This window comes from Pseudonaja textilis, chromosome 2 (assembly GCF_049901715.1).
Source record: "Pseudonaja textilis isolate UNSWEBS1 chromosome 2, rPseTex1.2, whole genome shotgun sequence".
Lineage (NCBI taxonomy): Eukaryota > Metazoa > Chordata > Lepidosauria > Squamata > Elapidae > Pseudonaja > Pseudonaja textilis.
Genome location: NC_141991.1, coordinates 150,215,879 through 150,227,936, shown reverse-complemented (window position 1 = coordinate 150,227,936; position 12,058 = coordinate 150,215,879).

Below are 12,058 nucleotides of genomic sequence, written 5' to 3'. Positions count from 1 at the left end.
ATCAATGAATTGATGCTTTAAGCGCTGCTATGGACTAAAAGTATTTTTGCCTATTGATTTTTTGCCAAGGCGCAAGAGACAAGGTGATCTCCTTCAACGGCAGGTAGCTCTAACTTACATCTGTCAGTCATTCCCAAGGTAGACATAGTAAAATTACTTGCCTCACAGAAGCCTGCCTAGAAGGAGCCAAGCCCAGAATTACACAGAAGCTTTTAATTAAATTAATTAGCTTCTCATAGCACTTTCATGATTCCCTCTGGAAGAATATCTGGTTTAAACTTTGGATAGAAGCTGTCTGCAAAGCCTTGGGTGCTGTCTTCTGCTACCATGCATGATATCCATTCGTTTTCCTTTAAAAGCATCTAAATTGCCTTTGTACTTTTGAATGTTCCATTTTTAACAATTAATTGAAAAATTGAGTTCCCTGTCATTTTATTTCATTTTATCATTGCATTTTATTTGGCAGAGGGGATGCTTTGTTTTTATTTTGGTGCTGTTGAGTCAGTGTTAACTCCTACAGCTGTCTGACCAGCAGTTTTTTTGGCAAGATTTTTCCCTTTCCTCCTTCCTTGGGTTGACAGAGAGTTACTAGCCCAAGACCACTGTGTTCTTTTTATGCCTCGGGCACAGTGGTGGGATTCAAAAAATTTTTTACTACCGGTTCTGTGGGCGTGGCTTGGTGGGCATGGCTTGGTGGGCATGGCAGGGGAAGGATACTGCAAAATCTCCATTCCTGCCCCCCACTAACCTGCTTTCCAGCTCCGTTCTGCTGTGCAGGGCAACAAAAGAAGACCCAGCCGATCAGCAGGGACTCAAGAGGCAGAGAAGAGATGGAGGCAGGGCCAGTCAGAGGTGGGATTTGCTGGTTTTCCAAACTACTCAAAATTTCCGCTACCGGTTCTCCAGAATTGGTCAGAATCTCCTGAATACCACCTCTGCTCAGGCAGGACTAGAACTCTTCATCTTCCCATTTAGCCTGATACCTTAATCACTATAGCAAACTGGTTCTCTCTTCTGATACATTTTTTTTTTAAATAGATTGTCGGGATTGTCAAATGCCACTGTCTTTCCTCATTAAACAGAGAATCCTTATAATGTCCAGGGCTGAACTTGCCATCCTAACTGTAATCCTTGCCCCTTACCTGAGAATCTACTTGTTGAAATTAAACCTTTTTTATGCCTATGGTTTTTCTACTTGCCTTACAACTGTAATGCAAAATAATAGCTGGGCTGTTAAAATTCCCAGTTCAAATTAGTCTTTTTTCATTTTAAAAAGATTATACATGCAATCAATTCAGTCCTTTTACAAAACCACCCGTCCCTTACCCAATGGCTCTTGCATGGGAAGGAAGGAAGGAGAAATAGGAGGTTGTCCTGATTGTCACTGGCTTCAGTTCTCTTCAGTAACCAATCCTCACCTTGCCGGGCAAGTCCAAGAAATTATCCACTGTTGCCTGAAGCCAGTGTTTTCTATCCTTAACAAGTTCTAAATGTGTTTGGCAGTATGAGATAGTGATTAAGGTCCTAGACTAGGAGCAGGAAGACCAAGATTCTAGTTCTCTCTTAGGCCTGGAAGCTGATGGGGTAATTTTGGGCCAATTGATCCCATTCAGACCTAGACTGGGAAGCAAAAAAAAACACCCCACCCATCTACAGTATCTGCCAACCCACACTGGACCAGGATGCTAGATTATAGTCCATAACCTTCAAACAAGAGACCTTCACCCTGCCGTGGAATTATTTGAATAGAATGAAATACAGAATTCAGAATAATAGAGTTGGAAGGGAATGGGCGTTGGTCTTACCTGACACGCCATTTCTAGTCGAGCTGCGAGGATCATCCAGAGAGTGGGAGGTGCTCCAGTCTGCCTCTGTGTAGGCTGGGCTTAATCATTAGGGAACGCTCCGCCCTCTGTCACATGGTCCCTTGTAGCCTCCCAGTTTATGCGAAGTCGAGAGAGGAGGAAAGTCGTCTAACTCTCATCTAACTAGACCTAAAGTATCATTGCCTGAAACAAGGTTCCCCCAGACGGAAAAAAATAAATAAATAAAAAGGGTGGGGCTGGATGATCCTCACAGCTCGACTAGAAATGGCGTGTCAGGTAAGACCAACGCCCATTCTCCCTCGAGCTGCTCGGATCATCCAGAGAGTGGGACATACCAAAGCTTGGCTGTCCTACGGGAGGGAATCCATCTGGGGTGGAAGCTCCCCTGGGTCCTCGATGACCCGCTGGAGGACTCGTCTACCAAACGAGGCCTCAGCTGACGCAAAGATGTCAATCTTATAGTGCCTAATGAAAGGGGAGGGGGAAGCCCAAGTGGCGGCCCGACAGATGTCTGAGATTGGAGCCTGGGTGGCCCAGGCCACAGAGGTGGCCGCACTCCTGGTGGAATGCACCGTAACCCCACTGGGAACTGGCAAGGCCTGAGACGAATAAGCCTTGGCGATGGTGGCTCTGATCCATCGCCCGATGGTGGAAGGGGACACCTTGTGGCCTAAGGACTTGGGCTGGAAGGAGAGAAATAAAGACTCTGACCTTCTAAAGGGTTGTGTGCGGTTAATGTATATGCGGAGGGCCCGCCTGACATCTAGGGTGTGCCATCGTTTCTCCCTTTCCCGCGAAGGATTGGGACAAAAGTTCGGGAGTGTAAGCTCCTGAGCCCTGTGGAAGGCTGAATTGACCTTGGGCAAGAAGATCGGGTCAGGGCGTAGAACCACCCGATCGGAATGGAAGATACAGAGGTCCTTTCTCACCGAAAAGGCAGCAATCTCTGAAATTCGGCGAGCCGAGGTAATTGCCACCAGGAATACTACCTTAAAGGTCAAAATTTGGAGAGAGGATTCTCTAATGGGTTCGAAAGGAGGTTTGGTGAGGGCCACCAGGACCTTGTTAAGGTCCCAAGTGGGGTACCGGTGCACAACAGGGGGACAGAGGTTAGTAGCCCCCCTTAGGAAGGCCCTGATATGGGGATGGTGAGAGAGGGGACCCAGATTGTCGCCGGAGACGACAGTTGAGAGGGCCGCTACCTGGCGTCTCAGGGTATTAGGTGAGAGACCTTTTTTGAGCCCATCCTGGAGAAAATTCAGAATCTGGGCCACCGAAGGCAAGAGCAGGTTGACCATGGATGAATGGCACCACCTGCAGAAGCTGACCCAGGTGGCATCATATATCCTATTGGTTGAAGGCCGTCTGGCGGCCAGGATCGTGTTAATGACCTGGTCAGATAAATTCTCCTTCCTCAACTTTTCCCGCTCAACCTCCACACGGTGTAGTTGGAGCCATTGGGGCTCCAGATGTTGAATGGGCCCCTGAGACAGGGAGATCCTGTCCGGAGGGATTCTCCACGAGGAGACACCGAGAGGTTGCGGAGGTCTGCAAACCATGGTCGCCTGGGCCAATAGGGGGCCACCAAAATCAGATCTGCCTTCTCCTGGATCAGTTTCTGAATGACCCTGGGAAGCAAAGCTAATGGGGGGAAGGCATACAGGAGTCCGGGGGGCCACGGACAGCGATGTGCGTCGTGATTCTCGGCCCCAGGGGAAGGGAATCTGGAGAAGAACCGAGGGAGCTGGGTGTTGCAGGGGGATGCAAAGAGGTCCACTAACGGGAGACCGAAGATCATGGTCGCTCCCTGAAAAGGGATGGATGAATGCGCCACTGGACTGGTCCACGGTGGCCCTGCTTAACCAGTCCGCCGGGTGTTTGAGGCCCCGAAATGTGTTCTGCTTTGATCGAGAGGAGGTGACGCTCTGCCCAACGGCAGAGTCTCTCGGCCTCTCTCATCAACCGAATAGACTGGGTCCCGCCTTGCCTGTTGACATGGGCCTTGGCGGTAACATTGTCCATGAGAATAAGGACGTGCTGCCCACCGTACCTGAGGCAGGAAGTGGCGCAGGGCCAGGTGGATGGCGTGGAGCTCCAGCCAGTTTATGCTGCAGGCCCGCTCTGCATGGGACCATTTGCCCTGTGTTGTAAGGGACTGGAAGTGAGCGCCCAGCCGCTCAGGCTGGCATCTGTGGTGATGACGAGACGCTGGGGATCTTTGAAGAGATGACCCCTGTTGATGGCAGGGTTGGTCCACCAGAGGAGAGACGAGAGGACCTTTGGAGGTACCTTGATGGAGGATTTTGAGTTGCTTCTGCCGGACCTTTGAAACGGAAGCAGGAGCCACTGCAGGGACCTGGTATGAAGACGGGCCCAAGGAATAATAGAGATGCATGAAACCATTTTTCCCAGTAATTTAGATAAATCTAACAGAGAAGCCCTCTTTGATCGGCGAATAACCTGAATTGAATTTCGAATACTCTGGAGCCTTTCCGGGGAAAGGAACACTTTTTCCTGCACCGTGTCAATGATGGCCCCCAAGTGGGCAATTCGGGTAGAAGGGACCAGTTGGCTCTTTTTTTGGTTGACCAGGAAACCATGGGCGTGGAGGGCGGAGAGAGTAGTCTTGGTGTCCAGCTCTGCTTGGGATTGTGAACGGGACAGGATGAGGATATCATCCAGATAGCAGTGGAGACGGACCGGGCAGTCCCTTGCCGAGCTGCCAGGGCCGCGAGGATCTTAGTGAAAACTCTGGGAGCGGAGGCTAACCCAAAGGGAAGGGCCACATACTGAAAATGGTGGTGATTGTAACAGAATCTAAGAAATTTAGAGTGTGAAGGCCGAATTGGGATGTGGAGGTATGCCTCAGAGAGGTCTATAGAAGATAGCCAATCTCCTTGCCTGGTACCCTCCAAAATGGATTGGAGGGTGTGCATTTTGAATTTGCGGGGTTTAGGAAGCGGTTGAGCCGTTTGAGGTCCAGGATAGCCTCCATCCCCCGAGGACTTGGGAACCACGAAGAGGTGGGAATAGAAACCCTGCCCTCGCTGAGAGGGGGGAACTGGCTGGATGGCCTGGATGGAGAGTAAGTGATGGATGGCCACATCCATTAATTTGCATTTGGAGGGGTCCCTAGAGGGGGGAGATGACATGAAGAACTCGGGAGGTTGAGAGTTGAACTCCAGAGCGAGTCCAAACCTGATGGAGTCCCTGACCCATTTGTTGGAAGTGGTAGAATCCCACAGGTCGGCAAAATGCCTCAGCCGACCACCAATGGGGGGAAAAAGACAGGATTCATTTGGAGCGCCGGAAGGGTCTCCCCGGAACCCCTGAAGGGACGCTTAAATCCTCCGCCCTCCTATTTCGATCGCTCGGGTCGGAACGATCCTGGGAATATGATGCTCTATACGAGGAGGTCTCGGGTACCTGGGGGGAAAGGGGACTGGTAGAAGGACCGGGAGGATCCTCTTCGAAAGGGCTGAGGGGCTCGGGAGTCAGGCCTCCGAAAAAGAGGAGGAAGGAATTTCTTCTTTCCCCTAGTTTCGGCCAAGAGAGGGTCCAGGGCAGGCCCAAAGAGCTTCTCCCCTTTAATGGGGGCGGAGGCCAGCTTGACCTTGTTCTTCATGTCCGCCTGCCATGGTTTGAGCCAGAGCAGGCGGCGTGCAGTGACCTGGGATGCTAACGCCCGGGAGGCGAATTTAACCGAATGGTACATGGCGTCAGCTGAGAACTCTGCTGCCGCTGTGATTTTGGCTATGTCCTGCAGCGCCCGTGTATTGGATGGAGGGATGTGGGCCTTCAGTTGACGGAGCCACCGGATAGAGGACCTGGTAAAGAAGGAGGCTGCGGTGGCCGATCTAATTGCCCAGGCGTCGGCTAGATGAGCCCGACGCAAGGCCAATTCAGACCTCCTATCCTCGGGTTTGAGGGCCTCCAGGGGGTCACTCGGGAGGAGGAAGAGGCGAGACCAACAATGGGCTCGTCCACCTCCGGGGTATTGAGGAGGGAGCAGAAACCCGGTTCGAGGTTAAAGAACCTCTTATCCTGTGTGGATGGGGCCGGAGGAGCCCCGTAAACCCAGTTGGTTGGAAACCAGATCGTGGAAAATGGGAGGAGCGGGAATCACATCCTCGGCCACCACGGGCTGTTTGAACATTGCGTCCTCCGGTTCCTCCCCAGAGGAGTGGGGGACAGGGGGAAGTTGAGTGGCCAGGCCCGAGGTGTTCTTGGCCTTAAACAAGATGGACTTAAACATGTGGGGCTTGAATAACCCCACAAAGGAAGGCTGGTCGGGGGTAAGGCCCTCGTCCTCCGACAACTCTGCTTCCATCGGGTCTAAATCTGAAAAGGGTTCCCCATGGAAGGTGGATCCCCATTCAAGGTGCTCCTCCTCCTCCCTGTATTGGTCTAAAATTTCCATTCCCTCCTCCGGTTCCCTTTCTGGAAGAGGGCTGGCCCCCCGGGAGGGTACCTGACCAGGAGCAGGGTCCAGGGTGGGCATGGACCTAGTTGGCACCGGTTCTTGCGCGGGAACCATCTGAGGAAGGCTTGATCCGGCCATCTGCTGCATGCCTTGAGCTATCCCCTGTCGAATAGCCTGCTCCATCCAAGTTCTCATGTACTCAGGCATCTCGATCGTGGGTGGGTCCTCCTGTCTCAGGCCAGCGGCCATGGGAGTGAAGGTTGCCTCAGGCATCCGGCTGGTAGCTGGTCCAGGGGCGTGAGACTCCTGGGATGAGCTGTGCCTGGAGAGAGGGGAACAAACTGGAGGGGGTGCCTGGAAGTAGAAGGGGCGGCTGGGGGTGATGGTTGAGTCACCCTAGAGCGCCTATCGAACTCCCTCTCTAGTGCCTTATGACGCCTTAAGGCGTCCCTTTGAGAGGCCTTAGAAGTCTCCTGGGAGGTTTCCTTAGCCTGTCTGCGCACATGATGGGACTTAGATTTTGCCTTCAAAGAATGGTGGGAGTTAGGGTTATCATCTGCCATGGTAAAACAACAGAAGTATCAAAATGAATATATAGAAATATATATATATGTGTGTGTGTACAGGCGGTTGGCACGCCTAGGATACGACCTGGGTAAGGCCGGGTATCCAGAAACTGGCCCGCACCCCCTTTTGGAATTTGCAATGAATAATCTGAAAATATGACCAAAAAAGGAAAAAAAAATTAAAAAAAACTGCCACAGATATCAACTTTTAATGTACAATTATATCCCACCAGGATAAGGATCCAGGAAAACACACTGCAGCGACAGTGATGGAAGCTAGGTCTCTCTAAGCAAATCTGAGAGAGAAAAAATGCCAATTGAATGAGATTGGATTACCAATGTAAGGAAATATGAAGATATTCTGTATTAGACTGAATAACAACCTGGCAGTTGGTAAAAGGAAGAGAAGCCAATCAGCCAAATCAACGCCAGCAATACAAGGCCTCAGGCAGCTTGCCCCCCCTCAGGGAGGGAGTGGCTGCTTTTCTAATTCCCCACCCTGAGATCTGCTGCGGAAGCCAACACTTACACCAACAATTAACAGAGTAAAGAGTAAAGAACAGCTTTCTTTTTCCCCTCTGGGAGAGGGAGATAGAGAGATCAGCCCTACTAGGCCTGGGAGCCTAAGCCTAGGGCCAGCAGAACGTCGCAGCAATAGGAGGCCTGCAAAACGTCGCCCGGCCACGAGGCGGCGCCCAAAATGGTGGTCCCCTGGAAATCGAAAGTGAAAGGCAAAGCGGGCGGCTCAGGGTGGGTGCGTCCTGCAAGCCACGAGGGCGAGGACGCTGAAATTGGCGTTAGTGGGGGGAAAACCAGAATAAAAAAGGCTCCAGACCTTAGAAAGGCACCAGGACAGCAAGGCAGGAAAGAAAGAAATAAACGGCAGAGAGCGGGGGGGTGGGGGGGGTGTTAGCGCTAAGTGCTGCTAAGCTGCCCACCCAGCCCCCTGGGGGCAAAAAATGCACACCCCTAAGTCTCAAGACACCCCCAGATGCGCAGAGGCTAAGGAAATAATAAGCTTAAATCAAACCTGAACTGAAATATTATCCTGCTTGAATCAGCCAAAGAGCGGGAAGCACAATCAAAACACACAGCCTAACTCTGCAAAGGCTGGGCATAAACTGGGAGGCTACAAGGGACCATGTGACAGAGGGCGGAGCATTCCCTAATGATTAAGCTCAGCCTACACAGAGGCAGACTGGAGCACCTCCCACTCTCTGGATGATCCGAGCAGCTCGAGGGAGAAGTTGGAGGTCACCGAGTCCAAATCTCTGCTCAAGTGGGGACCCTATACCATTTCCGACAAATGGCTGTCCAATCTCTTCTTGAAAGCCTCCAATATTGGGGCACCCACAATTTCTGAAAAGCCATTGCACTGGTTGTTCTATTAGGAAATTTCTCCTTAGTCCTAGGTTGCTTCTCTCCTCATTGTTTCTTGTCTTATCTCCAGGTGCTTTGGAAAATAGTCTGACCCCCTGATCTTTGTGACAGCTCCTCAAATATTGGACCACTGCTATCATATCTCCCCTAGTCCTTCTTTTCGATAGACTAGACATACCCAGTTCCTGCAGCCGTTCTTTACATTTGTTTTCAACTCCAGTCCCCTAATCATATTTGCTACTCTTCCCAATACTCTTTCCAGAGTCTCAACATCTTTTTTATATTGTGGTGACCAAAACTGCATGCAGTATTCCAAGTGTCATCTTACTATGGCTTTATAAAGTGATATTAAGGTAATAATTCACGTGATCTTGATTCCATCTCTCTGTTAATGCAGCCTAGGATTGTGTTGGCTTTTTTGGCTGTTGCAGCAGCATACCATTGGCTCATTTTTAAGTGATCATCCACTAGGACTCAAGATCCCTCTCACATTTACTGGCACTAAGCCAAGTTTCATCTAGTCTGTACCTGTACAGTTGATTTTTCTTACCTACATGTAAAACCTTACTTTTATCTACATTTGGGCTGATTTGAGTACATTTGTGTACATTTGGGCTGATAATACATGTGCACAATCATGGAAATAGGCAGTTAAATTTAAAGTGTTGTGAAGGAAGACAAGAAGTGAGTATAACTAGTTTCCTCCATGGTAGGAAACTAGTTATAATCCCAAAAGGGCTATTGAAATATTATTTGAAATTCACCAGAAGTACTTCATTATTCCCTCCCAGTGCGGGTAGTCTTCGACTTACAACACACTTATGACCACTTGCAAAATCCCCATGGTCATGTGATTTACAGGTTCATATTTGTGACAGTTACAGTGTCCTGGGGTCATGATGAGCAAAGTCAATAGGAAAACCAGATTTATTTAATAATAGTTTTACTAATTTAACAATTGCAGTGATTCACTTAACAAATGTGGCAAGACAAATCATAAAATGGGGTAAAACTCACTTAAGAAATTGATCTTAACAACTTAAATTTTGGGCTCAATTGTGGTCATAATTCAAGGATTACCTGTATATCTAAAGTAGGTCTAAAACCTGGCTGAGTTAAAGTGCTAGTTGTCTTTCCATAGACCTATCCAGACACTAAGATCTGTAAGAGAGGCTTGATGGGGGAGAACTCACTGAAGACTCTTTGCCCGACACCTGGGAAGGAGCTCTTCTCCTGTGTGCCTCTCTAGCTGTGGATTGTTCTCCCTTGAGAGCTGCAATTGGCGAGCCTTCCTTGGCTTTCATCAAAAGAATTTAAATATTTCCTCAAGTGTGTCTCATAAATTGTTTCTTTTTTAATTGTGGGTTGAATGTTTCAGAGTGATTTTTCTATTATTGCTACCAAGTGAAGGTTTTTATGTCTCATTAAGTGTTTCCCAACATAAGGGTGGTAGGGAAGTAAATTATATACCATAGATTAGAACAAGTTCCTCTCATTCATAAGATCTGTTGCCCAAGAGATAACATGTGGAAACGTATCTGTCATAGTTCATGGAGAAGTGCATTTGGCTAGACTTGGAACACTGATAGACCCACTGACACAATCAAACTGAATGCAGCCAAACAGCATGATAGATACTCCAGGCTCCAGATAGATACTCCAGATACTCCATGATAAACCTCCAGGCTGTTTTGACAACCTGCTATTGCAAAATAAAAGCTTATCAGGCATTTGCTTGATCAAACTAAAAACTTGTCTCTTATTGACTTAATGCTACAATGGGGAACCAGGCGTTTCACCTGGAAGATGGCACTGAGTAGAAAAAAACAGGAAAGAGACAACTGTTCAGTCTTTTAATTACTGGCTGAATATAAAGACAGACAGATTAAACTCTACAAAGGCTTCCATACAAAGTTTCTTTACTGGATCACAAGGCATTCTCAAGATGTGATTCACAGTTACATCAAGACTCATCTAATGTCCAATTCTTTGCACAGCTGACTTCATAGTGTAAAAAGACAGTTCTCTTCAACCAATAACGATGGAGCAGAGAGATCCAGCGTGCTGCTTGATCCAGGCAAGGAAAGGGAACAAAGGGCTTCCCCCAACCCAACCAAGGGTCAATTCAGTGACCAATCAGGATTACAGATGTGACCACATGACATGGACTACATTTCCCATGATGCCTTAACTACATTTCCCATGATGCATTCCCTTAAGGGGACAGCTCCCAATTCTAACTTAACTATCTTAATTCTCAATTAACTATATACTGTCTGGACAGCATACTTCTCCCCACCCCCCGGAATTATAAGTTCCACTACCAACTAAAGATCAACTAAAGTAAACAACTAAGATAAACAGTAATATATCATCAAACAATGCAATGAGGTAGATACAAAGCATGCAAAGCTTGACGTTCAATCTTCAAATTCAGCCTTTCTCTGCAGCAACACTAGGTTGGTAACCAGTCTGGTGTAGAGCTTCTTGGTGAAAGTTTGCTGGTCGCTTCTGGCAGCCTTGTAGGGTGGACAGATACTCTTGCTTCCAGTGGTTCCAAGGGGTGTTGGCAAGCTTTTGGGATAGATGTTGCAAAGACATTTGCCTGGGATGGGGCCTACAGCCGATCGATGCAAACTATCCCTGTGATTCCCTATCTTAGTGCTGTCTTGAAGGCAAATGGGGAGCCTTTGGGGCCTTTGACTACTTCAGTGTGAATGAAAGCATCAGGTACATCTCCTCCCAATAAGAACAGAATCTTGGCTACCGGATCTAGAGCAGGAAAGTGATGAGCCATGTGCTTCAGGTGAGGTATGTTGCTTGCTACCTCTGATGTTGCAATCTGGCTGCAGTCATCTGGTATCCCATCCCATTCCGACACAGGTGGCAGTGGGAACCAGGAACTCCCATCTAATGACTCTATACAGAGTCCAGTAACTCTCCTCTGTGCTTCGTGGTACGGTGCACGTTGATATCGTGAAGCCCACTTCTTCCTTTGGAACAGCGAAGAGGTCGAAGAATGTGGATCTGGCTAGCGAGCGAGTGCTCTGATTATTTACTATTACATACCTCTTCACTGCTTCTTCTGGGCGTCCATCAGGGTAGACATTGGCTAAGCAGATCTGATGCCACGAACGAGGGGATAGTGTGTTATCGCACACTGCCATGCAATTGTCACTCGTCACTGGTTCCAGGGATGCCTCTATAGCACACTGAGGCTGCTTGGCCGAGGGAGGGTTATGGGTTGTCTGCTGTGGTGGCTCAGAGTCTGGATGCAGAACGACTGGAGGCTTGTTGCTGTCAGCATCCTCGTAGGCATGGCGTTCTGGTTCAAGGGCATGTGTTGTAGACGGTTTGTGGTTCTCCTCAGAGTGCTTTATGAGGAGCTTGTGATTCACCTAGTGTCCAATTCTTTGCACAGCTGAATTCATAGTGTAAAAAGACAGTTCTCTTCATCCCGTAATGATGGATCAGAGAGATCCAGCATGCTGCTCGATCCAGGCAAGGAAAGAGAACTAAGGGCTTCCCCCAACCCAGCCAAGGGTCAATTCTGTGACCAATCAGGATTACAGATGTGACCACATGACATAGACTACATTTCCCATGATGCCTTAACTACATTTACCATGAAGCATTCCCTTAAGGAGACAGCTCCCAATTCTAACTTAACTATCTTAATTCCCAATTAACTATATACTGTCTGGACAGCACAATGACTATAGAAATTCAAAATTAAGAGCAAGGAAAGTTTACACATTAAAAAAAAACTGCTAAGTAACCCATAATATGGACTTGGGTCTGGATGTTTATTTTTCTTTTCTTATTTTTTGTTCTTGGTTCTTTTGCTGAGCAAATAATCTCTG